Source organism: Manihot esculenta, chromosome 18 (assembly GCF_001659605.2).
Source record: "Manihot esculenta cultivar AM560-2 chromosome 18, M.esculenta_v8, whole genome shotgun sequence".
NCBI classification, from domain to species: domain Eukaryota; kingdom Viridiplantae; phylum Streptophyta; class Magnoliopsida; order Malpighiales; family Euphorbiaceae; genus Manihot; species Manihot esculenta.
Window position 1 is genome coordinate 23,025,126 of NC_035178.2, and position 26,715 is coordinate 23,051,840.

The 26,715-nt window shown below is 41.5% G+C and overlaps 2 long non-coding RNA genes across 2 annotated transcripts; one reads left to right on the forward strand and one right to left on the reverse strand.

Annotated features, from left to right (window-relative positions):
• The first annotated feature begins 6,705 nt into the window (after positions 1-6,705).
• On the forward strand, positions 6,706-8,862 carry LOC122722539. The gene is made up of 3 exons (XR_006349485.1): positions 6,706-6,924; positions 7,035-7,130; positions 8,706-8,862. It is a non-coding gene; the product is annotated as an uncharacterized LOC122722539 (long non-coding RNA).
• Positions 8,863-24,059: 15,197 nt separating this feature from the next.
• LOC110619822 lies at positions 24,060-26,401 on the reverse strand. The gene is made up of 3 exons (XR_002488721.2): positions 25,999-26,401; positions 25,793-25,888; positions 24,060-24,216 (listed from the first exon to the last, which is right to left on the reverse strand). It is a non-coding gene; the product is annotated as an uncharacterized LOC110619822 (long non-coding RNA).
• Between the last annotated feature and the right edge of the window lie 314 nt (positions 26,402-26,715).

The window sequence follows — 26,715 nt, forward strand, 5'->3', positions numbered from 1 at the left end:
TCAGCTGCAACGGCAATAATGCACTGAATTATGTCCCACCCAAGCATGCATTAAAAACAAACTAAAATATCATTAACATTCAAAAAAAGATAATGGAGTTGCAATGCATGTAAAAGTGGATAAGAAAATTCACTACATAACACTGTATCATAATCATAGTTGTTGGCTACATAAAGCAACACAGAACAGACTAAACACCTTGTGGATGTATCTATTCTATCTGGAACGCTGGGCAACCAAATTGCATAGGTTCATCATTATCAAATAATATCCCGCCAGATTCTATATCTAGATTTATGAAACCTAAATGCTTGCAGTTCAAAACAAAAATAGGTTTATGTTTATGGCTGGGTTGTCGAAGAAATCTGGAGCAGAACACGCAAACAGAGAAGGCAAGATGTATCAATGAGAACTGTATTGGCTGTTGCTTGCTATTATTCAGATAGTTGTAATTGAGGCAAGAACAAATGAGGGTTAATATAGAGCTTATATAGCCAGAGAATCTGCCAACTCCCACCTTAACTTATGATGCTTATTATTTGGCCTTGTATTTTTGTCTCGTATGAGCATATACTTCTTGAAAGCAAGGTCTGCAAATGTTAAGACTACAGAAACAATAACCATAATCACTCCATATCTTGCAGCTTTCACCTTATATGGAGAGGTCTGCTCAAGTGCTACTGATATAGCCTCAGCTCCAACGGCAATAATGGACAGAATTATGTCCCACCCAAGCCTGCGAGCCTGCATTAAAAACAAACTAAAATATCATTAACATTCAAAAAAGGATAATGGAGTTGCAATGCATATAAAATTGGATAAGAAAATTCACTACATAACACTGCATCATATTCATAGTTGTTGTCTACACAAAGTAATACGGAACAAACTAAACACCTTGTGGATGTATCTATTCTATCTGGTATGCTGGGCAACCAAATTGTGTAGGTTTATCATTATCAAATAATATCCCGCCAGATTCTATATCTAGATTTATGAAACCCAAATGCTTGCAGTTCAAAACAAAAATAGGTTTATGTTTATGCCTGGGTTGTCGAAGAACACTAGAGCAGAACACGCAAACAGAGAAGGTAAGAGGTATCCTTGAGAACTATATTCGCTGTTGCTTGCCATTACTTTGAAAGTTGTAATGGAGTCAAGAAGAAATGAGGGTTAATATAGAGCTTATAGAGCCAAAAGTATCTGCAAACTCCCACCTTAACTTATGATGCTTATTATTTGGCCTTGTATTTTTGTCTCGTATGAGCATATACTTCTTGAAAGCAAGGTTTGCAAATGTTAAGAGGACAGAAACAATGGCCATAATCACTCCATATCTTGCAGCTTTCACCTTATGTGGAGAGGTCTGCTCAAGTGTTGCTGATATAGCCTCAACTCCAACGGCAATAATGGACAGAATTATGTCCCACCCAAGCCTGCGAGCCTGCATTAAAAGCAAACTAAAATATCATTAACATTCAAAAAAGGATAATGGAGTTGCAATGCATGTAAAAGTGGATAAGAAAATTCACTGCATCATATTCATAGTTGTTGGCTACACAAAGCAATACGGAACAGACTAAACACCTTGTGGATGTATCTGTTCTATCTGGTACGATGGGCAACCAAATTGCATAGGTTCATCATTGCAAATAATATCCCGCCAGATTCTATATCTAGATTTATGAAACCCAAATGCTTGCAGTTCAAAACAAAAATAGGTTTATGTTTATGGCTGGGTTGTCGAAGAACTCTGGAGCAGAACACGCAAACAGAGAAGGCAAGAGCTATCATTGAGAACTGTATTAGCTGTTCCTTGCCATTACTCAGAAAGTTGTAATGGAGGCAAGAGGAAATGAGGGTTAATATAGAGCTTATAGAGCCAAAAGAATCTACAAACTCCCACCTTAACTTATGATGCTTATTATTTGGCCTTGTATTTTTGTCTCGTATGAGCATATACTTCTTGAAAGTAAGGTCTGTAAATGTTAAGAGGACAGAAACAATGGCCATAGTCACCCCATATATTGCAGCTTTCGCATTATGTGGAGAGGTCTGCTCACATGCTGCTAATGTAGCCTCAGCTCCAACGGCAATAATGGACAGAATTATGTCCCATCTAAGCCTGTGAGCTTGGATTAAAAACAAACTAAAATATCATTAACATTCAAAAAAGGATAATGGAGTTGCAATGCATGTAAAAGTGGATAAGAAAATTCACTACATAACACTGCATTATATTCATAGTTGTTGGCTACACAAAGCAACACGGAACAGACTAAACACCTTGTGGATGTATCTGTTCTATCTGGTACGCTGGGCAACCAAATTGCATAGGTTCATCATTGTCAAATAATATCCCGACAGATTCAATATCTTGATATATGAAACCCAAATGCTTGCAGTTCAAAACAAAATAGGTTTATGTTTATGGCTGGGTTGTCAAAGAACTCTGGAGCATAACACGCAAACAGAGAAGGCAAGAGGTATCGTTGAGAACTGTATTGGCTGTTGCTTGCCATTACTCAGAAAGTTGTAATGGAGGCAAGAAGAAATGAGGGTTAATATAGAGCTTATAGAGCCAAAAGAATCTGCAAACTCCCACCTTAACTTATGATGCTTATTATTTGGCCTTGTATTTTTGTCTCATATGAGCATATACTTCTTAAAAGCAAGGTCTGCAAATGTTAAGAGGACAGAAACAATGGCCATAATCACTCCATATCTTGCAGCTATCGCCTTATGTGGAGAGGTCAGCTCAAGTGCTGCTGATATAGCTTCAGCTCCAACGACAATAATGGACAGAATTATGTCCCACCCAAGCTTGCGAGCCTACATTAAAAATAAACTAAAATATCATTAACATTCAAAAAAGGATAATGGAGTTGCAATGTATGTAAAAGTGGATAAGAAAATTCACTGCATCATATTCATAGTTGTTGGCTACACAAAGCAACACGGAACAGACTAAACACCTTATGGATGTATCTGTTCTATGTGGTACTGTAACGACCCGAAAATCGGACCGCTACCGGCGCTAGGGTCCGGGTCGGCTTAAGGCCGCCAAGACCTATAGCAAGCCTGACTAGCAACCTGAAAACCTGTTAAATCCCATACATGATCAACAACATACATAAAAATTTAAAACTTTTCTTTCAAACATCCAACTCAACCTGAACATACATGTACATAGTCATAATCATAATTGTGATCCCTCTGTGGGATCTCATCAATGCCCCAGCGGGCGATACAACATGAGATGAGTTGGCCTTCATGAACATTATAAAACATTTTTGATCATGTAATAAAAGGGTTACCTCATACATAATGTCAAGCACAATATCTAATCCTCAATATCAATACATTACTGAAACTGTACTTCTACATAACATTAATACATTTATCATGTCCACACTATCTATTACATACACGTGACTGCATTACTCTTGTAAACCTCCTGGTCTACCCTGTACCTGCAAATCCTGGGGAAGTGGGAGAGGGGTGAGCTACTAGAGCCCAGTGAGCAGAATAATAAAACATTTAAATCATATGGATCATGAAATGCATCACATCACAGCTAATCACATCAAGGATGAACTTGTCACCAATAGCCCTCTACATGGTCCAACTGTGCCAGAACGTAGAATGGGTCCTGGTCTTTCCCTTACATATCATAACATAACAGTGTCCAACTGTGCCAGAACGTAGAATGGGTCCTGGTCTTTCTCTTACATAGTGCCAGCGAACGTAGAATGGGTCCCACTGGTCTTACTTTCCGTACCGTACATATCACATCGTCATATCATAGATCGAGGGCTATGGATCATCCAACATTCATCCACATCAACATAAAAATATGCAATGCAATATATTCGTGAATTCTAATGCAAGCAACCTAATTCATCACATGGCATTCATGATGCGTGAAACATGCTGAAAAGTTCATTCTTTGCTTTAAAACATAATAAGTTATTCCACTCACCTCTGGATAGCTCTGACCAGACACTGGGGCAACAGACTCACTGCTGGGGTCCTCGGTTCCTCGGGTCCGAACCTACACAGGTGGACTCAAATGAGGGACCAAACACACAAGAACATACTCTAAACTATTCCCCAAAAACCCCCTAAAACATCATGGAATAATCATAGAAAAACATGCAAGAAAAGGGCTGGGCAGGGCACTTTCGGTGGCAGGTTCGGCGGCCGAAAGTCCCTCCATAGCCGAAAGTCAGGCAGGTTCGGCGGCACCTTCGGCGGCCGAAACTCCCAGACAGAGGCGAAACTCATGCATGTTCGGCGGCACCTTCGGCGGCCGAAAGTGCCAGACAGAGACAAAAGTCTCCTTTCGGGGGCAAGCTTCGGCAGCCGAAGGCTACCTCCACAAGTATGTTCGACGGCCGAAAGTTCCTTCGGCTACCGAACCTGGTTTCTCCCAGAATGGCAGAAACTCAGCTCCCCTATGCATTTGTGCCTCCAAAACTAACCAATCATGCATAAACCTATTCTACAACATTCCCAAGCATTCACAAGTAAACATACAAGCTCCTAGGGGCATCAAACCATCAAAAACCCCAACTACAACACACAAGCAACTCACATTGCTCAAAAACACATATAAAACCCATAAACCTAACTATGAGCTAAACATGCATTCTACTCCATAGATCCACTTAAAACTTGCTTAAAACATGAAATGAGCTTAAGATCGGCTCTTACCTCGTAGAGATCGAGAGAGACGACCTAAACTTGGAGAGGGGAGGGGTTGAGTTCCCTTGAACCTCAAAGCTCCAAAACTTTGCTCAAAGCTTGAAAATCTTCAAAACAAGATGAAAACTAGTGAAAAATTCGAAAGATCTGAAGGAAAAGACTCAAGATCGGTGAGGGGTGGCGGAGAACTCACCTTGGCCGGAAATGGGGAAAAAGCTCGCCCGTTTTCGGCTAAGGGACCCTTTTATAGTGGCTGGCCAGGCCACGTTCGGGGGCCGAACGTGCCTCCGCATGCATGCCATGTTCAGCGGCCGAACTTGAGGTTCGGCGGCCGAACCTGGACTTTCCTCACTTATGCTTTCGGGGGCCTAAAGGCACTCCCAAAGGCATGCATGTTCGGCGGCCGAACTTGAGGTTCGACGGCCGAACCTGAGTTTTCCTCCAAGGTTGTTTATATGCAAAAACTCATTTCCATTTTTCTTAAAACCATGAAATACCTTAAAACATTTTATGAAAACATGATTCTACCCTACTAGAGGCTTCCGACATCCGAGATTCCACCGGACGGTAGGAATTCCGATACCGGAGTCTAGCCGGGTATTACAGGTACGCTGGGCAACCAAATTGCGTAGGTTTGTCATTGTCAAATAATATCCCGCCAAATTCTATATCTAGATTTATGAAACCCAAATGCTTGCAGTTCAAAACAAAAATAGGTTTATGTTTACGGCTGGGTTGCCGAAGAACTCTGGAGCAGAACACGCAAACAGAGAAGGCAAGAGGTATCATTGAGAACTGTATTAGCTATTCCTTGCTCTTACTCAGAAAGTTGTAATGGAGGCAAGAGGAAATGAGGGTTAATATAGAGCTTATAGAGCCAAAAGAATCTGCAAACTCCCACCTTAACTTATGATGCTTATTATTTGGCCTTGTATTTTTGTCTCATATGAGCATATACTTCTTGAAAGCAAGGTCTGCAAATGTTAAGAGGACAGAAACAATGACCATAGTCACTCCATATATTGCAGCTTTCGCATTATGTGGAGAGGTCTGCTCAAGTGCTGCTAATGTAGCCTCAGCTCCAACGGCAATAATGGACAGAATTATGTCCCATCCAAGCCTGTGAGCTTGGATTAAAAACAAACTAAAATATCATTAACATTCAAAAAAGGATAATGGAGTTGCAATGCATGTAAAAGTGGATAAGAAAATTCACTACATAACACTGCATTATATTCATAGTTGTTGGCTACACAAAGCAACACAGAACAGACTAAACACCTTGTGGATATATCTGTTCTATCTAGTACGCTGGGCAACCAAATTGCGTAGGTTCATCATTGTAACATTCCAAAACCTGCAGATAGAAATAGAGCAACCATTAGCTTTCAATTGTACCATTCCGAAGTTAGAATAACTAGTTTCAGGGAAGGTGCTAGCTTAACCTCGAGCTAGTTAGGGGAGGTGTTAGCTTATCCATAGCCATTTGACACACAATTGGTTTATAGATAGAGCACTAAAAGTTGTGTTTAGAGGTCCAACTTGCATTTCATATAGAGTTATACATGCACAGATAGAGTTAAAATAAGAATAACCACTAATAGTATTTTAATATCTTGAAGCTATAATAACTGAATCATTGAAAGCTCAAATAAGAAAACAGATATATCTTAAAATAAAGCATCTAATGCGATAAGCAGGTCGGAATCAAGTTGCTATCGGGAGGTGCTTAAGGGTTTCCCGACGTGCTAGCTTGAGGTGCTTACTAAAACCGACGTGCTTGCTTAAATGAAATGAACTTCTAAATGTTAAAAATGTAAGTTTAGTAGGTCAATCTATGAATATTGAAAGTTTAAAAACTAAATTGAAACATGTGGAAAAGTTTAGTAGGTGAAAGTGTGAATATGGAAAGTTTAAAAGTAGAATTCCAAGTTTGCCCTCCACCTTTTTCTATATTTACACCTAACCCACCATATGACACCTAGCCATTCATGACTAAGCATGAAAGAAAAGAGTTGTCATTCATTTGGTCCATCATTGCCGTGGCTACACCAAAAGGAAAGAGAAAAAGCTTTTGCTTTCTTATCTTCCATTTCCACCATAGTTCATCAAAAAGATAAAATCTCCAGCCACACAAAATCTGTTCTTAAGTGTAATAACCAGCAAGGAAACCATAGAAAGGGAGGAAAGAAGGAGAGAAGTTAAGGTGCTTTAGTGGTAAGTGATGAAATTGAAAACTAGGTTAGGTAAACATATTCTTTCATGTTTCAATTAATTATATGTTGTTAAATGAATTAAAGCTCCTGTTTTTCTTATTCTTTGTAAAGAACAAACTCAAAGGGAGGAAGGTACATCAAAGGGGAAAGGCAAGGAAAGAGAGTAACTAAGGTGTACCTAAAGCTTTTGAAAAGATTGTGCAAAAGGTTTGGTGATTGTATGAACTTCTGTTTTTCCTTTGATTTTCTCATGAATATGTAACATTAGGGATTGGTTTTGTTTGCTGGAAATGCTCTTTTGATTGTATGGATATGTAATATGAATGTTGAAATGATGATTGGAAGGCTTAAAGTATATAGATACTACATGGAAGCCAAAAACATAAAACTGGCAGAATAGGTTCCAACAGGACAGTCTGTGTTAGAAGCCTCATAACTTATTGTGTGATCATTGAAATTAAGCCTAACATATACCAAATGAAAGCTAAGACACAAATCTCAAACTTTCATGAAGTGACCAAATTCTGAATCTGTAGCTAAGTATGTGAAAATTGCTAGTGAACCTAAGCTGGTCACAGGGAATTGTGCATCCGGAGCAGTATGTATCTCCTAGACCATAACTAATGATTTACTCAATGAAATGAATTAAAACCAGTGCCAAATGAACCCTGAAAAGTATACCTAAAACTGTGTACAAGAAAGTTAAGCTTGAATCTGTATGCAAATGTATGCATATGATAGGTTTTGTTAGATTAAAAACAGATACCAAAACTGTACTGGTTAGGACCTGATTGAGCAGCTTGCAAAGAAAAATTCATAACTTAAGTTAGAAAGGTCAGAATTAGATGTAATATATCTTGTTAGAAAGCTAAGACATAAATACACAAAATTCATGAGAAAGGTGAGTCTAATTATGTCCACAAGATACTTAAAAATGTGATACAATCTCAGGCAGAAACAAACCTAATTGTAAATATTGACCTAAAAGAGATTGACATGCTAGCTTTGTGGCCAAATTATGCACATGCTAGCTTGACATGCCTGCTTTATGCACGTGCTAGCTTAATAGACTAAAAATTTGCATATATGTTCTTGATGAAATAGTAATATGTTCATGACTGAATATTGTGTTCATGAATGAAGATGGTCTATTACACACATATGTATGCTCCTAAGGACTCCTTTTTATTGACATATTTGCTTGTTTCAACAGGGTATGCATCTAAATGAATAAGTTTGAGACCAATAAATCTTTAACATGTAAATATGTATTCTTGGCCCTAGTAAACCTTAGTGGGAGTCATAGATAGCATAAGGGTATGGCATGCCATATACAGTTTAGCAGTACTGCGCCCTAATGGGCTACATGATATGATCTTATCGACACATTATGTGTCATACAGTTTCCCGGCTTTTTAGCCATACAGGCTCAACATTCGGCCCCCGGGCCATACAGTTTGGCACTTTGTGCTATACAGATACAGTTTCCCTTATCTAGCTAAATGATCCTGTGAAGAGTTTATAGGGGCTAAGATTTAATTATATGACTTGTTAATGCTTTGCTAGCATGCATACAAGATGGTTACAAAAATATGAATAATCTTACTGCTATAAAATGTAGTGACCTGATTTGTCCACTGACACATAAACTATTTATGTGCTTTTATATAACATGATTTCATTATATATGTGATGATTATTCCTATTATATGTGAATGAGTATATATGTTGTTATTCACCCACTGGGCATAAGCTCAGCGCATTGGACTTTTCCATGCGCAGGTAATAGATAGAGGAAGCAACAGTTAGGAGGTCTGGTTCTGCATCAGCACAGAGACATCATCATAACCAGTCAGTCACAAGATTTGTACAGAGGTTGTTTATGGTTGGCATGTACATTAATAGTCTACCAAGAGTCTGTAAATGAGTATTGTAAATAGTATGAATATAAATAAATGTGTTTACTATTTTACATTATTATGTTCTATTTGTGGTTTTAATAGTGTGAAATGAGTAAATATTGAAATTTTATGACTAGTTTTCACAGGGATAATTGCTAATAAACAGGGGAGACTTTTGCGGTTTCTCCATTTAAAATTATTTTGTGAATCAACATGCATTTAAACAAACTAAAGAACAATTTATAAGGTCAAAGCTATCTTAAGTCCACATATGTAATTGCATATAGTATAGTATGTGGCATCCTTTACTAAGTTATTTTATAGACGGGTAAGGGGTGTTACATTTTTGGTATCAGAGCGAGGTTTAGGCGGTTCTAGGATATAGCATAATTTAATGTACATGCCAAATGTGTCAAGGTTATGATGTATCTCTGTAAACTTGATGCAGGCCTATTTTGTGTTTTTAATTGTTTACAGGGGATGTCTGAGGAATCACAACGTGCTATAGATGAGGAGGTGGGAAGTCATGCCCCCTCAGAACCCATTGAGCCAGCAGTTGCACCAGCCCCTCATGGTGAAGATAGGCCAGGACAGGATGCATTTTTACAACAGTTGGCAGATATGTTTAGACGAGTTTCAGGGGCAGCACCTCAGGTGCCACCACCAGTTGCAGTACCTATGCAGGCTCCTGCTAGACCACCAATAGACAAGCTTAGAAAATATGGAGCTATGGAATTCAAAGGCAGAAGAGAAGATGATGCTCCAGTAGCAGAGTACTGGCTGCAAAGTACAGAGTGTAATACCCGGCTAGACTCCGGTATCGGAATCCCTACCGTCCGGTGGGACCTCGGATGTCGGAAACCTCTAGAAGGGTAAAACTATGATTTTATGAAATGTTTTCATGTATTTCATGTTTTTAAGTAAGAAATTAAATGAGTTTTTGCATAAAAAAATCTTTGGAGGAAAACCCAAGTTCGGCCGCCGAAAGTCAAGTTCGGCCGCCGAACATGCATGCGTTTTGGAGGCACGTTAGGCCCCCGAAAGCATGAGTGAGGGAAGTCAAGGTTCGGCCGCCGAACCTCATGTTCGGCCGCCGAACATTTGCATGGATGCGGAGGCACATTCGGCCCCCGAACGTGGTCTGGCCAGCCACTATAAAAGGGTCCCTTAGCCGAAAATGGGCGAGCTTTTTCTCCCTATTTCGGCCAAGGTGAGCATTCCGCCATCCTTCCCCAATCTTGAGTTTTTCCTTCCTTTTCCATGATCTTTACAAGTTTATAACTTTGGTTTTGAAGATCTTTGAGCTTAGAACGAGTTTTGGAGCTTGGAGACCAAAAGTTGGAACTTCTCCCATCTCCAAGTTTAGATCTCCTCAACCCTCGATCTTCAAGAGGTAAGAGCCGATCTTAAGCTCAATGTATGATTTAAACAAGTTTTATGAAGTTTTAAGGGGTAGAATGCATGTTAGGGTATATGTTAAACTTATGGGTTTTTTATGACTCTTTGAACAATGTAGCTTGATTGTGTGTGATTGAAGTGTTGTAGATGGGGTATATGCATGTTTGAGGCCCCTAGGAACTTGTATGCATGCTTTGGTTGAACAATATGCATGTTTGGAAGGTTTGGAGGCGAAATGTGCTAAGGGAGCCAAGTTTCTGCCCTTTGGCAGAAACCAGGTTCGGCAGCCGAAGGTACTTTCGGCCGCCGAACATGGCTGGGGAGGCAGGCCTTTCGGCTGCCGAAGTTGCCCCCGAAAAGAGACTTTCGTCTCTGTCTGGCACTTTCGGCCGCCGAAGGTGCCGCCGAACCTACCTGAGTTTCGTCTCTGTCCAGGACTTTCGGCCGCCGAAGGTGCCGCCGAAAGTGCCCTGTTCAGCCATTTCTTGCATGTTTTCATGTGATTTTTTCAGGATGTTTTAGGGGGTTTTTGGGGAGTATTTCAGAGTCATGTTCATGTATGTTTGGTGCCTCATTTGAGTCCACCTGTGTAGGTTCGGACCCGAGGAACCGAGACCCCCGGTTGTGAGTTAGTCGTTCAGAGTTCGTTGTTAAAGCTTCAGTTACCAGGTGAGTGGAACAACCCCTTAAACTTTAAAGTAAATGAATAAGTGAATGAATCATAAAGCATTGCCCATGCATCATTATGCCATGCAATATTAGGTTGTTTGCATTAGAATTCACGAATATGTTGCATTGCATACTTTGTTGTTGATGTGGATGAATGTTGAATGATCCATTAGCCCTTGTATGTCATGATAGCCTATGTGAGTCCAGGTGTGCCTGCTACGGCTCTACGCCCCTGGCACTATGACTGATTATGGAAGTCCGGGTGTGCCCGCTACGGCTCTACGCCCCCGGCATGTATAAGTAGGAAAGATTGGGGCTAAATGGTGACAAGTTCATCCTTGTTGTGAAATGTTTGTGTTATGGCGCATACATGAAAGCATGAATAAGAAAAAGAAAGAAAAAGTTAAATGATAATAATAATAATAAAATGAATAATAATATACCTAAAAATGGAGGAATTAAAACAAATGTTTTTAGTTTCTGCTCACTGGGCTCTAGTAGCTCACCCCACTCCCTTTATCCCTAGAGTTGCAGGTACAGGAGAGATCAAGAAGTCGGCTAGAGTGAAGTCAAGTCATGTATGTTGTAATAGATAGTAGTGGACATGAACATGATGTAATGAGTATTTATGACCATGTAATGAATGATTTGATGATGTATTGAGGATTATAGTAGTGCTTGACCTAGAGGTGTGTGAATCCCCATTATGTACAGAGTGTTTAATGAGTAATGATGTTAATGACCATGATTATCCAAGCTGTTATGTATGATGATGATACCCCATTGGAGTATTTGATGAGGACTCCAGTGTGGGGTTTATGTATGAATTTGTGCATGCACAGGTTTTGCTTGGATAAGAGAAAAGAAAATTTTTTACAGATCATGTATATGTTGCTATGTATGGGATTCCACAGGTTTACAGGAGGTATGTAGGCTTGCTACGGGTCCCGGCGGCCTTAAGCCGATCTGGATCCTAGCGCCGGTAACGGGTCGGATTTCCGGGTCGTTACAGAGTGGTATCAGAGCCCTAGGTTCATATGATCGGACCTAGAGTGTCGGGCTCATAGATGTTCTAGAAGGTCAAGCACACTAGGAAAATCATGTCCACTAGGATAGGATGTAGAGTCCTGTCTATATGATGATGTGATATGCCATGATGATATGCATGTGCATAAATGCTATGATGTGATGCTATGTATGTGGTGAGGGTTCATGTGTTTCCACATGAACCATATGATGCTAATGATTGTTTATGCTATGTGCTGTTTTTCAGAAGATAGAATGAGAGGAACTCGTCGATCTGCACGATTGACTGGAGTGCCTTCTCAGGACGAGGGCGCTGATGCCCGTCCTTCAGCTTTGCCTAGGGCAATGTCCAGTAGGTCCAACAGAGACAGAGTAGCTAGAGACCCTAGAAGGTCTTTGGATCTGGGTAGAAGCAGATCAGTAAGGGGAACAGTGCAGGGAGGAATGTCTGAGGATATGGAAGTAGATCAGAGGAGGGATGGCAGTCTCGGTGTGAGCATGCCGGAAGAGGGCATGGGAGAATCAGAAGGAGGCACTCAGGCCTCGAGTTATGTCCAGCCACATCACTACCCACCCTATTCACACCATCCAGGGTATTCGATGGGAGGTACATCGGATTACCCCAATTTTAGCCCTTACCCTCCACATATGCCATACCCACCTTACTACCCACCATACTCTCAGTACCCCATGTACCCACCTCCACCTCCCTATACCAGTACAGCAAACCCTACCCCAGGGGATGTTGTACCTCCACCACCACCAGTACCTACTGTCCCGGAAGCACAAGTACCCAAACCTACCTCATCTGGAGGGAGCAAGGTCAAGATGACCGATTATATGAAGCTGGGTGCTCCCCAGTTTGAAACCGGTGATGATCCGTTCGTGTACTTGGAGCGGGTCAAGGCAATTACAGATGAGATAGAGGCTGACGACAGTAGAGCCATTCAGATGGCCGGGTTCACGTTTAAGTGCAAGAAGGCACGGGAATGGTTCAAGAATTATGTGAACCCGAGAGCGGACAGCATGAATTGGGAAGAATTTGCAAACGAGTTTGCAGGATGGGCTTTCCCTGATAGTTCAAGGGAATTGAAGATGATAGAATTCGAGCAGTTGAGGCAAACTGATGACATGAGTGTAGATGAGTACACAGACAGGTTCCTGGAGTTGTTGCCATATGCTGGGCTGAATTTGGACACAGATCAAAAGAAGTCAAGGAGATATATTATGAGGCTGCACTCCAGGTATTCCTCTTTGGTACAGTCAGCAGAGAGGGAGAGTTTCCATGCCATAGTGGATATGGCTAGGAGAATGGAGGCTAGTGCTATCGTTGAGGGGAAGGTAAAACAGTCAGTGGCACAGTCTTCTGGTTCCAAGACCCCAGGTGGGGAAAGAGTAGACTCTTCTTCTCTGAGTGCAGCAGTTGCAGGCAGTAAGAAGTGGGACAGAGGTCACAGAAAATCTAAGAAGAATAAGTTCTGGAACAAGATCAAGTCAAGTCTGGGTTTAGGCAGTGGCTCAAGCTCTGGCGCAGAGGTTACAGCATGTATGAGATGTGGGAGACCACACAAGGGAGTATGTCTGGCAGGGACAAACACATGTTTCAGGTGCGGACAAGCGGGTCATTTGGCTCGAGATTGTCCTAGAGCAGCCTTTGCAGCACCGTCTCAGCAGACAACCTCCGGCAGTGTGGTGCAGCCAGTAGCTCCAGCCGCAACACAGGCCAGTGGCAGAGGCAGAGGGAGAGGGTCAGCCTCTTCATCAGCAGGATACAGAGGTGAAGGTCCATCAGCTCCGGCACGGATCTTCACTATGACTCAGCAGGAGGCCAGCACATCCAACACCGTGGTGGCAGGTAATCTCATCATTGGTTGTTCTGATGTGTATGCCTTAATGGACCCGGGTGCATCTCATTCTTTTGTTGCTCCGAGAGTCGTGGAGAGGGTAGGATTGATGGTCTCTGGGTTAGAGTGTCCCCTATGGGTCAGTGGACCCAAGTGTGACCCGTCAGTGGCAGAGGCAGTCTGCCAATGTAGTCCAGTTTTCATAGAGGAAAGATGCCTTTCCGCCGACCTTGTGGTTCTAGATTTGACAGATTTTGACGTCATTCTAGGGATGGATTGGTTATCGACCCATGGTGCTACCTTGGACTGTAGAGACAAGGTAGTCAGATTCAGAGATCAGGATGGGTCAGAGGTCGTCTTCAGAGGAGACAAGAGGGGTACACCTAGAGGTCTGATCTCAGCTCTTCAGGCTCGTAGGTTGCTTAGGAGGGGATGTCAGGGGTTTCTAGCTCATGTGAGGGAGTTAGATAGTCATGTCAGAGAGCCCGCCTTAGTGCCTGTGGTGAGTGAGTTCTTAGATGTTTTCCCAGACGAGCTGCCAGGGTTACCACCTGCTAGGGAGATAGAGTTCGAGATTGAATTAATGCCTGGTACCAGACCGATCTCTATCCCTCCCTACAGGATGGCACCAGCTGAATTGAAGGAACTGAAGGAACAGTTGCAAGAGCTGGTAGATAAGGGTTTCATCCGACCGAGTACTTCACCTTGGGGTGCTCCGGTTTTGTTTGTGAGGAAGAAGGATGGATCCCTTAGACTTTGTATCGACTACAGACAGTTGAACAAGGTCACTACCAAGAACAAGTACCCTTTACCGAGGATCGACGATCTATTCGACCAGCTAGCAGGAGCAGGTTGTTTCTCCAAAATAGATCTGAGATCAGGGTACCATCAGTTGAGGATAAGGAATGAAGATGTACCGAAGACAGCTTTCAGGACCAGGTATGGGCACTATGAGTTCCTTGTGATGCCGTTTGGGTTGACCAACGCCCCTGCAGCATTCATGGACCTCATGAACAGAATATTCAGTCAGTATCTGGATCACTTCGTTATTGTCTTCATAGATGATATCTTAGTGTATTCCAGAAATGCAGAGGAGCATGCCCATCACCTGAGGACAGTTTTGCAGACCTTGAGAGAGCATGGCTTGTATGCCAAGTTCTCCAAGTGTGAGTTTTGGCTTAGGAGCATTTCATTCTTGGGGCACATTGTGTCAGAACAGGGTATTGAAGTAGACCCCAAGAAGGTAGAGGTTGTAGCTAACTGGCCTAGACCCACCACAGTGACCGAGATCAAGAGTTTTCTGGGTTTAGCAGGTTACTACAGGAGGTTCGTTCAGGACTTCTCAAAGATTGCTGCTCCTATGACCAAATTGACAAAGAAGAATCAGAAGTTCATATGGACCGATCAGTGTGAGGAAAGCTTTGAGGAGCTTAAGAGGAGGTTGACTTCAGCACCGGTGTTAGCTCTGCCAAAAAGTGATGATGACTTCTCAGTATATTGTGATGCGTCCCGTGTGGGACTGGGTTGTGTGCTAATGCAAAATGAGAGAGTGATCGCTTATGCTTCTAGGCAGCTGAAGAAGCATGAGCTGAATTACCCCACACATGACCTAGAGATGGCAGCAGTGATCTTTGCACTCAAGATGTGGAGGCATTACCTTTATGGGGTAAAGTGTGAGATCTTCACAGATCATAAGAGCCTGCAGTACATCCTGAGTCAGAGAGAACTGAACATGAGGCAGAGGAGATGGGTAGAGCTGTTGAGTGACTATGATTGCAAGATTCAGTACCATCTGGGTAAGGCGAATGTTGTGGCAGACGCCCTAAGCCGGAAATCACTCGGCAGCCTATCCCACATTTCAGCAGAGAGGAGGCCGGTGGTGAAGGAGTTCCACAGACTTATGAGTGAGGGATTACAGTTGGAGTTGTCTGGCACAGGTGCCTTAGTGGCTCAGATGAGAGTGACACCCGTGTTTCTAGAGCAGGTAGCTCAGAAACAGCATGAGGACCCAGAGTTGGTCAGGATAGCCAGAACGGTTCAGTCAGGCCAGAGTAATGAGTTCAAGTTTGATGATAAGGGGATCCTCCGCTACGGGAACAGATTATGTGTGCCAGATGACATTGGTCTGAAGGGAGATATTATGGGGGAAGCCCATAATACCAGGTATAGTGTTCACCCTGGAGCCACCAAGATGTATCAGGATCTGAAGAGAGTGTATTGGTGGCCAGCTATGAAGAAGGACGTGGCACTATTCGTGTCAGCCTGCGATGTGTGTCAGAGGGTGAAACTAGAGCATCAGAAGCCGGCTGGAATGCTTAACCCGCTACCTATTCCAGAGTGGAAATGGGAGAATATAGCTATGGACTTCGTAGTGGGGTTACCGGCGGCGTCCAACAGATTGGACTCCATATGGGTGATTGTGGACAGACTCACCAAATCTGCTCACTTCATCCCTGTCAGGAGTGGTTACTCTGTGGACAAGTTGGCGCAGGTGTACGTAGATGAGATTGTCAGACTGCATGGGGTCCCGGTATCTATAGTGTCAGATAGAGGGCCCCAGTTCACCTCCAGGTTTTGGCGGAGTCTGCAGAACGCTATGGGTACCAGATTAGATTTCAGTACTGCCTTCCACCCACAGACAGACGGACAGTCAGAGAGGACCATCCAGACAATAGAGGATATGCTCAGAATGTGTGTGCTAGATTTTGGCGGTTCTTGGAGGCAGCATCTACCTTTGGTGGAGTTTGCCTACAATAACAGCTATCATGCTAGCATAGGGATGGCTCCATATGAAGCTTTGTATGTGAGGAAGTGCAGATCACCTATCTGCTGGGAGGAGGTAGGAGAGAGGACTCTTGCGGGTCCGAAGTTAGTGGAGCTTACCAGCAGGGTGGTACCCATAATCAGAGAGAGGATCAAGACTGCTGCTAGTCGGCAGAAGAGTTATGCAGATATCCGCAGAAGACAACTAGAGTTTCAGGAGGGGGATTTGGTTTTGCTCAAAGTGTCTCCTATGAAAGGAGTGGTTCGGTTCGGGAAGAAGGGTAAGTTAGCTCCACGGTACATCGGTCCTTTCGAGGTGCTTCAGAGGGTCGGTAATGTGTCGTACAAGCTAGACTTGCCTGCTTCGATGGAGAGAATCCATCCGGTTTTCCATGTTTCTCTGTTACGGAAGTACGTGTCGGATCCTGGAAAGGTTCTTAGTGAGCCTGATATGGAGATCCATGAGGATCTCACCTATGTAGAACAGCCAGTGCGGATCCTAGACACTCAGATCAGAAAGCTGAGGAACAAGGAAATCCCGATGGTGAAAGTCCTTTGGAACCACCACAATATTGAAGAATGCACCTGGGAGACACGGGAGTCCATGCTCCAGCAATACCCCCATCTGTTTTGAGGTGAGTGTTAGTTGTTCTATGTGTTGCATGTATGATATATTGTATGCTATGTTGTATGTTATGATTGATGCCATGCTTTGTATGTTAGTTGAGGAACATTCGGGGACGAATGTTCTTAAGGGGGGGAGAATATAATACCCGGCTAGACTCCGGTATCGGAATCCCTACTGTCCGGTGGGACCTCGGATGTCAGAAACCTCTAGAAGGGTAAAACTATGATTTTATGAAATGTTTTCATGTATTTCATGTTTTTAAGTAAGAAATTAAATGAGTTTTTGCATAAAAAAATCTTTGGAGGAAAACCCAGGTTCGGCCGCCGAAAGTCAAGTTCGGCCGCCGAACATGCATGCGTTTTGGAGGCACGTTAGGCCCCCGAAAGCATGAGTGAGGGAAGTCAAGGTTCGGCCGCCGAACCTCATGTTCGGCCGCCGAACATTTGCATGGATGCGGAGGCACATTCGGCCCCCGAACGTGGTCTGGCCAGCCACTATAAAAGGGTCCCTTAGCCGAAAATGGGCGAGCTTTTTCTCCCTATTTCGGCCAAGGTGAGCATTCCGCCATCCTTCCCCAATCTTGAGTTTTTCCTTCCTTTTCCATGATCTTTACAAGTTTATAACTTTGGTTTTGAAGATCTTTGAGCTTAGAACGAGTTTTGGAGCTTGGAGACCAAAAGTTGGAACTTCTCCCATCTCCAAGTTTAGATCTCCTCAACCCTCGATCTTCAAGAGGTAAGAGCCGATCTTAAGCTCAATGTATGATTTAAACAAGTTTTATGAAATTTTAAGGGGTAGAATGCATGTTAGGGTATATGTTAAACCTATGGATTTTTTATGACTCTTTGAACAATGTAGCTTGATTGTGTGTGATTGAAGTGTTGTAGATGGGGTATATGCATGTTTGAGGCCCCTAGGAACTTGTATGCATGCTTTGGTTGAACAATATGCATGTTTGGAAGGTTTGGAGGCGAAATGTGCTAAGGGAGCCAAGTTTCTGCCCTTTGGCAGAAACCAGGTTCGGCAGCCGAAGGTACTTTCGGCCGCCGAACATGGCTGGGGAGGCAGGCCTTTCGGCTGCCGAAGTTGCCCCCGAAAAGAGACTTTCGTCTCTGTCTGGCACTTTCGGCCGCCGAAGGTGCCGCCGAACCTACCTGAGTTTCGTCTCTGTCCAGGACTTTCGGCCGCCGAAGGTGCCGCCGAAAGTGCCCTGTTCAGCCATTTCTTGCATGTTTTCATGTGATGTTTTCAGGATGTTTTAGGGGGTTTTTTGGGGAGTATTTCAGAGTCATGTTCATGTATGTTTGGTGCCTCATTTGAGTCCACCTGTGTAGGTTCGGACCCGAGGAACCGAGACCCCCGGTTGTGAGTTAGTCGTTCAGAGTTCGTTGTTAAAGCTTCAGTTACCAGGTGAGTGGAACAACCCCTTAAACTTTAAAGTAAATGAATAAGTGAATGAATCATAAAGCATTGCCCATGCATCATTATGCCATGCAATATTAGGTTGTTTGCATTAGAATTCACGAATATGTTGCATTGCATACTTTGTTGTTGATGTGGATGAATGTTGAATGATCCATTAGCCCTTGTATGTCATGATAGCCTATGTGAGTCCAGGTGTGCCTGCTACGGCTCTACGCCCCTGGCATTATGACTGATTATGGAAGTCCGGGTGTGCCCGCTACGGCTCTACGCCCCCGGCATGTATAAGTAGGAAAGATTGGGGCTAAATGGTGACAAGTTCATCCTTGTTGTGAAATGTTTGTGTTATGGCGCATACATGAAAGCATGAATAAGAAAAAGAAAGAAAAAGTTAAATGATAATAATAATAATAAAATGAATAATAATATACCTAAAAATGGAGGAATTAAAACAAATGTTTTTAGTTTCTGCTCACTGGGCTCTAGTAGCTCACCCCACTCCCTTTATCCCTAGAGTTGCAGGTACAGGAGAGATCAAGAAGTCGGCTAGAGTGAAGTCAAGTCATGTATGTTGTAATAGATAGTAGTGGACATGAACATGATGTAATGAGTATTTATGACCATGTAATGAATGATTTGATGATGTATTGAGGATTATAGTAGTGCTTGACCTAGAGGTGTGTGAATCCCCATTATGTACAGAGTGTTTAATGAGTAATGATGTTAATGACCATGATTATCCAAGCTGTTATGTATGATGATGATACCCCATTGGAGTATTTGATGAGGACTCCAGTGTGGGGTTTATGTATGAATTTGTGCATGCACAGGTTTTGCTTGGATAAGAGAAAAGAAAATTTTTTACAGATCATGTATATGTTGCTATGTATGGGATTCCACAGGTTTACAGGAGGTATGTAGGCTTGCTACGGGTCCCGGCGGCCTTAAGCCGATCTGGATCCTAGCGCCGGTAACGGGTCGGATTTCCGGGTCGTTACACAGAGAGAGTGTTGCAGCAGCTTCAGTGCACACCACCAGACAGTGTGGCTTGTGCAATTGCTTTGTTACAAGAAGAGGCCTATCAGTGGTGGGACACCACATCACAGATAGTTCAATCTGAGCAGCGGACTTAGGAATTCTTTCTGGCTGAGTTTCGAAAGAAGTATATAGGAGATTTGTATATGGATGAGAAGAGAAAAGAGTTCCTATATTTGAGACAGGGCAGGATGACTGTTAGCGAGTATGAAAAAGATTTCATCAGATTGAGTAAGTATGCCCGGGAAATGGTGCCTACAGAGGAAGCTAAATGTAAGAAATTTGAGCAGGGTTTGCATAATGACATTAGGGTGCTTTTGGCAGCCCATTCCATCAAAGAGTTCTCTACTCTAGTAAATGCAGCATTGAATATAGAGAAGATAAAAGAAGAAGAACAGAGCTGGAGACAGAAAGGGCAACAGAAGAGAGGGCAAACCCAGATGCAGGGGCAATCCTCAGCCTCTCAAGCACCTATGAAGAGACAAAGAGGTGCTCAATCATTAGGGCAGAGTCAGGTACAAAGACAAAGGCAGCCACTAGCGCAGAGTTTTGCAGGGAGGTTTGGGCAGCAAACTAGTACTTCTGTAGCCAGTTCAGGAAGTGCAGGCAGGGGACAATACCCTATATGTGAGCACTGTGGTAGAAGGCATTTGGGACCCTGCAGAAAACTAACAGGGGCATGCTTCAGGTGTGGATCCACTGAGCATCTTATGAGAGACTGTCCTAGGGGACAGGTATCATCAGCACCACCTATAGAGAGGCCTATTCCTGCTGGATCTAGAGGAAGAGGAAGAGGTAGAGGTAATCAAGGGGCAACTTCAGCCAGTCAAAGGGTTTATGAAACAGTAGATAGACCAGACTTCAGAACACCTGCTAGAGCATATGCCATCAGGGCTAAAGAGGACAGAGACTCCCCAGACGTGATTGTTGGTACATTCTCAATCTTTGATAAACCTATGCATGCATTGATAGACCCAGGATCTACACATTCATACATATGTTTACCCATTGTCAATGAGGGGAAATTACAGGCAGATTCTCTAAACCAAGATATAATAGTAACCAACCCCCTTGGTCATAGTGTGATAGTGAGTAAAGTATATAGGGATTGTCCTATATCCATTCATGATCAGACTTTCCATGGTGATTTGATAGAGTTACCCTTTAGAGAATTTGATGTAATCCTTGGCATGGACTGGTTATCTAAGCATCGGGTAATAGTAGATTGCAGATCAAAAAGAATTACATTAAAAACACTTGCAGATCATGATGTGGTAGTTGTAGGGGAGAGATCAGATTACTTGTCTAATATTATATCGGCCGCTACAGCTAGGAGATTAATCAGTAAGGGTTGTGAAGCCTACCTTGTTTGTGCACTTGAAACCAAAAAGGAGAATCCAGGTGTGCATGACATATCCACAGTGTGTGATTTCTCTGATGTTTTTCCTGATGAGCTTCCTGGTTTGCCACCAGAGAGAGAGGTGGAATTTGCCATAGATGTTATACCAGGCACCGCACCTATCTCTATTGCTCCTTATAGGATGGCACCTACTGAACTAAAAGAGTTAAAAATACAATTACAAGAATTGCTTGACAAGGGTTTCATACGACCTAGTATTTCACCTTGGGGCGCACCTGTATTGTTTGTAAAAAAGAAGGATGGGACACTAAGGTTGTGTATAGATTATAGGCAACTAAATAAGGTGACAATTAAAAATAAATACCCTTTGCCTCGAATAGATGACTTGTTTGATCAGCTAAAAGGAGCCAGTGTCTTTTCGAAAATTGATTTGAGATCGGGTTATCATCAGTTGAAGATAAAAGAAACAGATGTCTCTAAAATTGCTTTTAGAACCCGATATGGACACTATGAATTTCTTGTTATGCCTTTTGGGTTAACTAATGCTCCTGCAGCTTTCATGGATCTAATGAACCGCATCTTTCATCCCTACCTGGATCAGTTTGTTGTAGTGTTCATAGATGACATCTTGATATACTCAAAGACTAAGGAAGAACATGATCAACATTTGAGAATAGTATTACAGACTCTGAGAGAGAACCAACTTTATGCCAAGCTTAGTAAATGTGAGTTTTGGCTAAATGATATATCCTTTCTTGGGCATGTTGTGTCAGCTGAAGGAATCAGAGTAGACCCTAAAAAGATAGAAGCTATCCTTGAATGGAAACCACCTAAGAATGTAGCAGAGATTAGGAGTTTTCTGGGTTTGGCTGGATACTATAGGCGGTTTGTAAAGGGATTTTCAATCATTGCTGCCCCGTTGACTAAATTGCTGCACAAGAATGTTAAGTATGATTGGGATGACAAATGCCAGAAGAGTTTTGAAAAGCTTAAAAAGATGCTTACAGAGGCACCTGTCCTTACACAGCCAGAATCGGGTAAAGATTTTGTGATCTACAGTGATGCCTCACATAATGGGCTGGGTTGTGTACTCATGCAGGAGGGAAAGGTAGTTGCTTATGCTTCAAGACAATTAAAGCCACATGAGAAGAACTACCCTACCCATGATTTAGAGTTAGCAGCCATAGTCTTTGCATTAAAGATATGGAGGCATTACTTGTATGGAGAAAAATGTTATATCTATACAGATCATAAAAGTTTAAAATATTTGCCCACACAAAAGGAGCTTAACCTGAGACAGAGAAGATGGTTAGAGTTGCTTAAGGATTATGATTGCATTATTGACTATCATCCAGGTAAGGCTAATCTGGTAGCCGATGCACTTAGCAGGAAATCCTTTGCTGCTCTAAGAGCTTTGAATGCTCGTCTATCTTTAGCTAATAATGGGGCTATCATAGCAGAACTAAAGCTTAGACCCAATCTACTTCAACAAGTCCAGGAAGCACAGAAAGGGGAAACTGAAACAGCTTTGTGGATAAGGCAAGTCCAAGAGGGGAAAAAGCAGAAACATGTGGTTCAGGATGATGGCTATTTGTATTATGAAGGCAGAATATGTGTACCTAATGTTGATGACCTGAGGAAGAACATTCTGGAGGAAGCACACAGTAGTTCATATGCTATGCATCCTGGCAGCAATAAAATGTATCAAGATTTGAAACTGCATTATTGGTGGCCAGGTATGAAGAAAGATATAGTTGAATTTGTGGCTACATGTCTGACTTGTCAGCAGGTGAAAGCTGAGCATCAAGTTCCATCTGGTCTTTTACACCCTATTTCCATACCAGAATGGAAGTGGGATAGGATCACTATGGATTTTGTTGTGGGATTGCCACTGACACCAAGGAAAAAAGATGCCATATGGGTGATTGTAGATAGATTGACTAAGTCAGCTCATTTCTTACCAGTGAGAACTGATTACTCATTGGAAAAATATGCAGAACTATACATCAATGAAATAGTTCGGTTACATGGAGTACCTCTTTCCATTATTTCAGATAAGGACCCGAGGTTCACATCCAGATTTTGGGAGAAATTGCATGAAGCACTGGGTACTAAGTTGAATTTTAGTACAGCTTTTCATCCTCAAACAGATGGGCAATCTGAAAGGGTAATTCAAACACTGGAAGATATGCTTAGAAGTTGTGTTATTGAATTCGAAGGGAGCTGGGAGAGATATCTTCCATTGGTTGAATTTGCATACAACAACAGTTATCAAGCAAGTATCAAAATGGCACCTTATGAAGCATTGTATGGAAGGAAATGTAGAACTCCATTGTGCTGGACAGAACTCAGTGAAGCTAAAGTGATAGGTCCAGACTTGGTTAGGGAAACAGAAGAGAAAGTGAGAACTATCAAGGAAAGGTTGAAAGCAGCTTCAGATAGACAGAAGTCTTATGCAGATTTGAAGAGAAAAGATATAGCATATGAAGTTGGAGATAAAGTGTTTCTTAAAGTCTCTCCATGGAAAAGGGTGCTCAGATTTGGCAAAAAGGGAAAGTTAAATCCTAGGTTTATCGGTCCATATGAGATAATTGAACGTGTGGGTCCGGTAGCCTACAGGTTAGCATTACCCCCTGGATTAGATACGATACATAATGTCTTCCATGTATCCATGCTGAGAAGATACAGATCTGATCCTTCTCATGTCATTTCTTCTGAGACAATTGATATTCAACCTGATTTGACTTATGAGGAGGAACCAGTGAAGATTTTAGCACGAGAAAAATGTAACACCCCTTACCCGTCTATAAAATAACTTAGTAAAGGATGCCACATACTATACTATATGCAATTACATATGTGGACTTAAGATAGCTTTGACCTTATAAATTGTTCTTTAGTTTGTTTAAATGCATGTTGATTCACAAAATAATTTTAAATGGAGAAACCGCAAAAGTCTCCCCTGTTTATTAGCAATTATCCCTGTGAAAACTAGTCATAAAATTTCAATATTTACTCATTTCACACTATTAAAACCACAAATAGAACATAATAATGTAAAATAGTAAACACATTTATTTATATTCATACTATTTACAATACTCATTTACAGACTCTTGGTAGACTATTAATGTACATGCCAACCATAAACAACCTCTGTACAAATCTTGTGACTGACTGGTTATGATGATGTCTCTGTGCTGATGCAGAACCAGACCTCCTAACTGTTGCTTCCTCTATCTATTACCTGCGCATGGAAAAGTCCAATGCGCTGAGCTTATGCCCAGTGGGTGAATAACAACATATATACTCATTCACATATAATAGGAATAATCATCACATATATAATGAAATCATGTTATATAAAAGCACATAAATAGTTTATGTGTCAGTGGACAAATCAGGTCACTACATTTTATAGCAGTAAGATTATTCATATTTTTGTAACCATCTTGTATGCATGCTAGCAAAGCATTAACAAGTCATATAATTAAATCTTAGCCCCTATAAACTCTTCACAGGATCATTTAGCTAGATAAGGGAAACTGTATCTGTATAGCACAAAGTGCCAAACTGTATGGCCCCGGGGCCGAATGTTGAGCCTGTATGGCTAAAAAGCCGGGAAACTGTATGACACATAATGTGTCGATAAGATCATATCATGTAGCCCATTAGGGCGCAGTACTGCTAAACTGTATATGGCATGCCATACCCTTATGCTATCTATGACTCCCACTAAGGTTTACTAGGGCCAAGAATACATATTTACATGTTAAAGATTTATTGGTCTCAAACTTATTCATTTAGATGCATACCCTGTTGAAACAAGCAAATATGTCAATAAAAAGGAGTCCTTAGGAGCATACATATGTGTGTAATAGACCATCTTCATTCATGAACACAATATTCAGTCATGAACATATTACTATTTCATCAAGAACATATATGCAAATTTTTAGTCTATTAAGCTAGCACGTGCATAAAGCAGGCATGTCAAGCTAGCATGTGCATAATTTGGCCACAAAGCTAGCATGTCAATCTCTTTTAGGTCAATATTTACAATTAGGTTTGTTTCTGCCTGAGATTGTATCACATTTTTAAGTATCTTGTGGACATAATTAGACTCACCTTTCTTCATGAATTTTGTGTATTTATGTCTTAGCTTTCTAACAAGATATATTACATCTAATTCTGACCTTTCTAACTTAAGTTATGAATTTTTCTTTGCAAGCTGCTCAATCAGGTCCTAACCAGTACAGTTTTGGTATCTGTTTTTAATCTAACAAAACCTATCATATGCATACATTTGCATACAGATTCAAGCTTAACTTTCTTGTACACAGTTTTAGGTATACTTTTCAGGGTTCATTTGGCACTGGTTTTAATTCATTTCATTGAGTAAATCATTAGTTATGGTCTAGGAGATACATACTGCTCCGGATGCACAATTCCCTGTGACCAGCTTAGGTTCACTAGCAATTTTCACATACTTAGCTACAGATTCAGAATTTGGTCACTTCATGAAAGTTTGAGATTTGTGTCTTAGCTTTCATTTGGTATATGTTAGGCTTAATTTCAATGATCACACAATAAGTTATGAGGCTTCTAACACAGACTGTCCTGTTGGAACCTATTCTGCCAGTTTTATGTTTTTGGCTTCCATGTAGTATCTATATACTTTAAGCCTTCCAATCATCATTTCAACATTCATATTACATATCCATACAATCAAAAGAGCATTTCCAGCAAACAAAACCAATCCCTAATGTTACATATTCATGAGAAAATCAAAGGAAAAACAGAAGTTCATACAATCACCAAACCTTTTGCACAATCTTTTCAAAAGCTTTAGGTACACCTTAGTTACTCTCTTTCCTTGCCTTTCCCCTTTGATGTACCTTCCTCCCTTTGAGTTTGTTCTTTACAAAGAATAAGAAAAACAGGAGCTTTAATTCATTTAACAACATATAATTAATTGAAACATGAAAGAATATGTTTACCTAACCTAGTTTTCAATTTCATCACTTACCACTAAAGCACCTTAACTTCTCTCCTTCTTTCCTCCCTTTCTATGGTTTCCTTGCTGGTTATTACACTTAAGAACAGATTTTGTGTGGCTGGAGATTTTATCTTTTTGATGAACTATGGTGGAAATGGAAGATAAGAAAGCAAAAGCTTTTTCTCTTTCCTTTTGGTGTAGCCACGGCAATGATGGACCAAATGAATGACAACTCTTTTCTTTCATGCTTAGTCATGCATGGCTAGGTGTCATATGGTGGGTTAGGTGTAAATATAGAAAAAGGTGGAGGGCAAACTTGGAATTTTACTTTTAAACTTTCCATATTCACACTTTCACCTACTAAACTTTTCCACATGTTTCAATTTAGTTTTTAAACTTTCAATATTCATAGATTGACCTACTAAACTTACATTTTTAACATTTAGAAGTTCATTTCATTTAAGCAAGCACGTCGGTTTTAGTAAGCACCTCAAGCTAGCACGTCGGGAAACCCTTAAGCACCTCCCGATAGCAACTTGATTCCGACCTGCTTATCGCATTAGATGCTTTATTTTAAGATATATCTGTTTTCTTATTTGAGCTTTCAATGATTCAGTTATTATAGCTTCAAGATATTAAAATACTATTAGTGGTTATTCTTATTTTAACTCTATCTGTGCATGTATAACTCTATATGAAATGCAAGTTGGACCTCTAAACACAACTTTTAGTGCTCTATCTATAAAC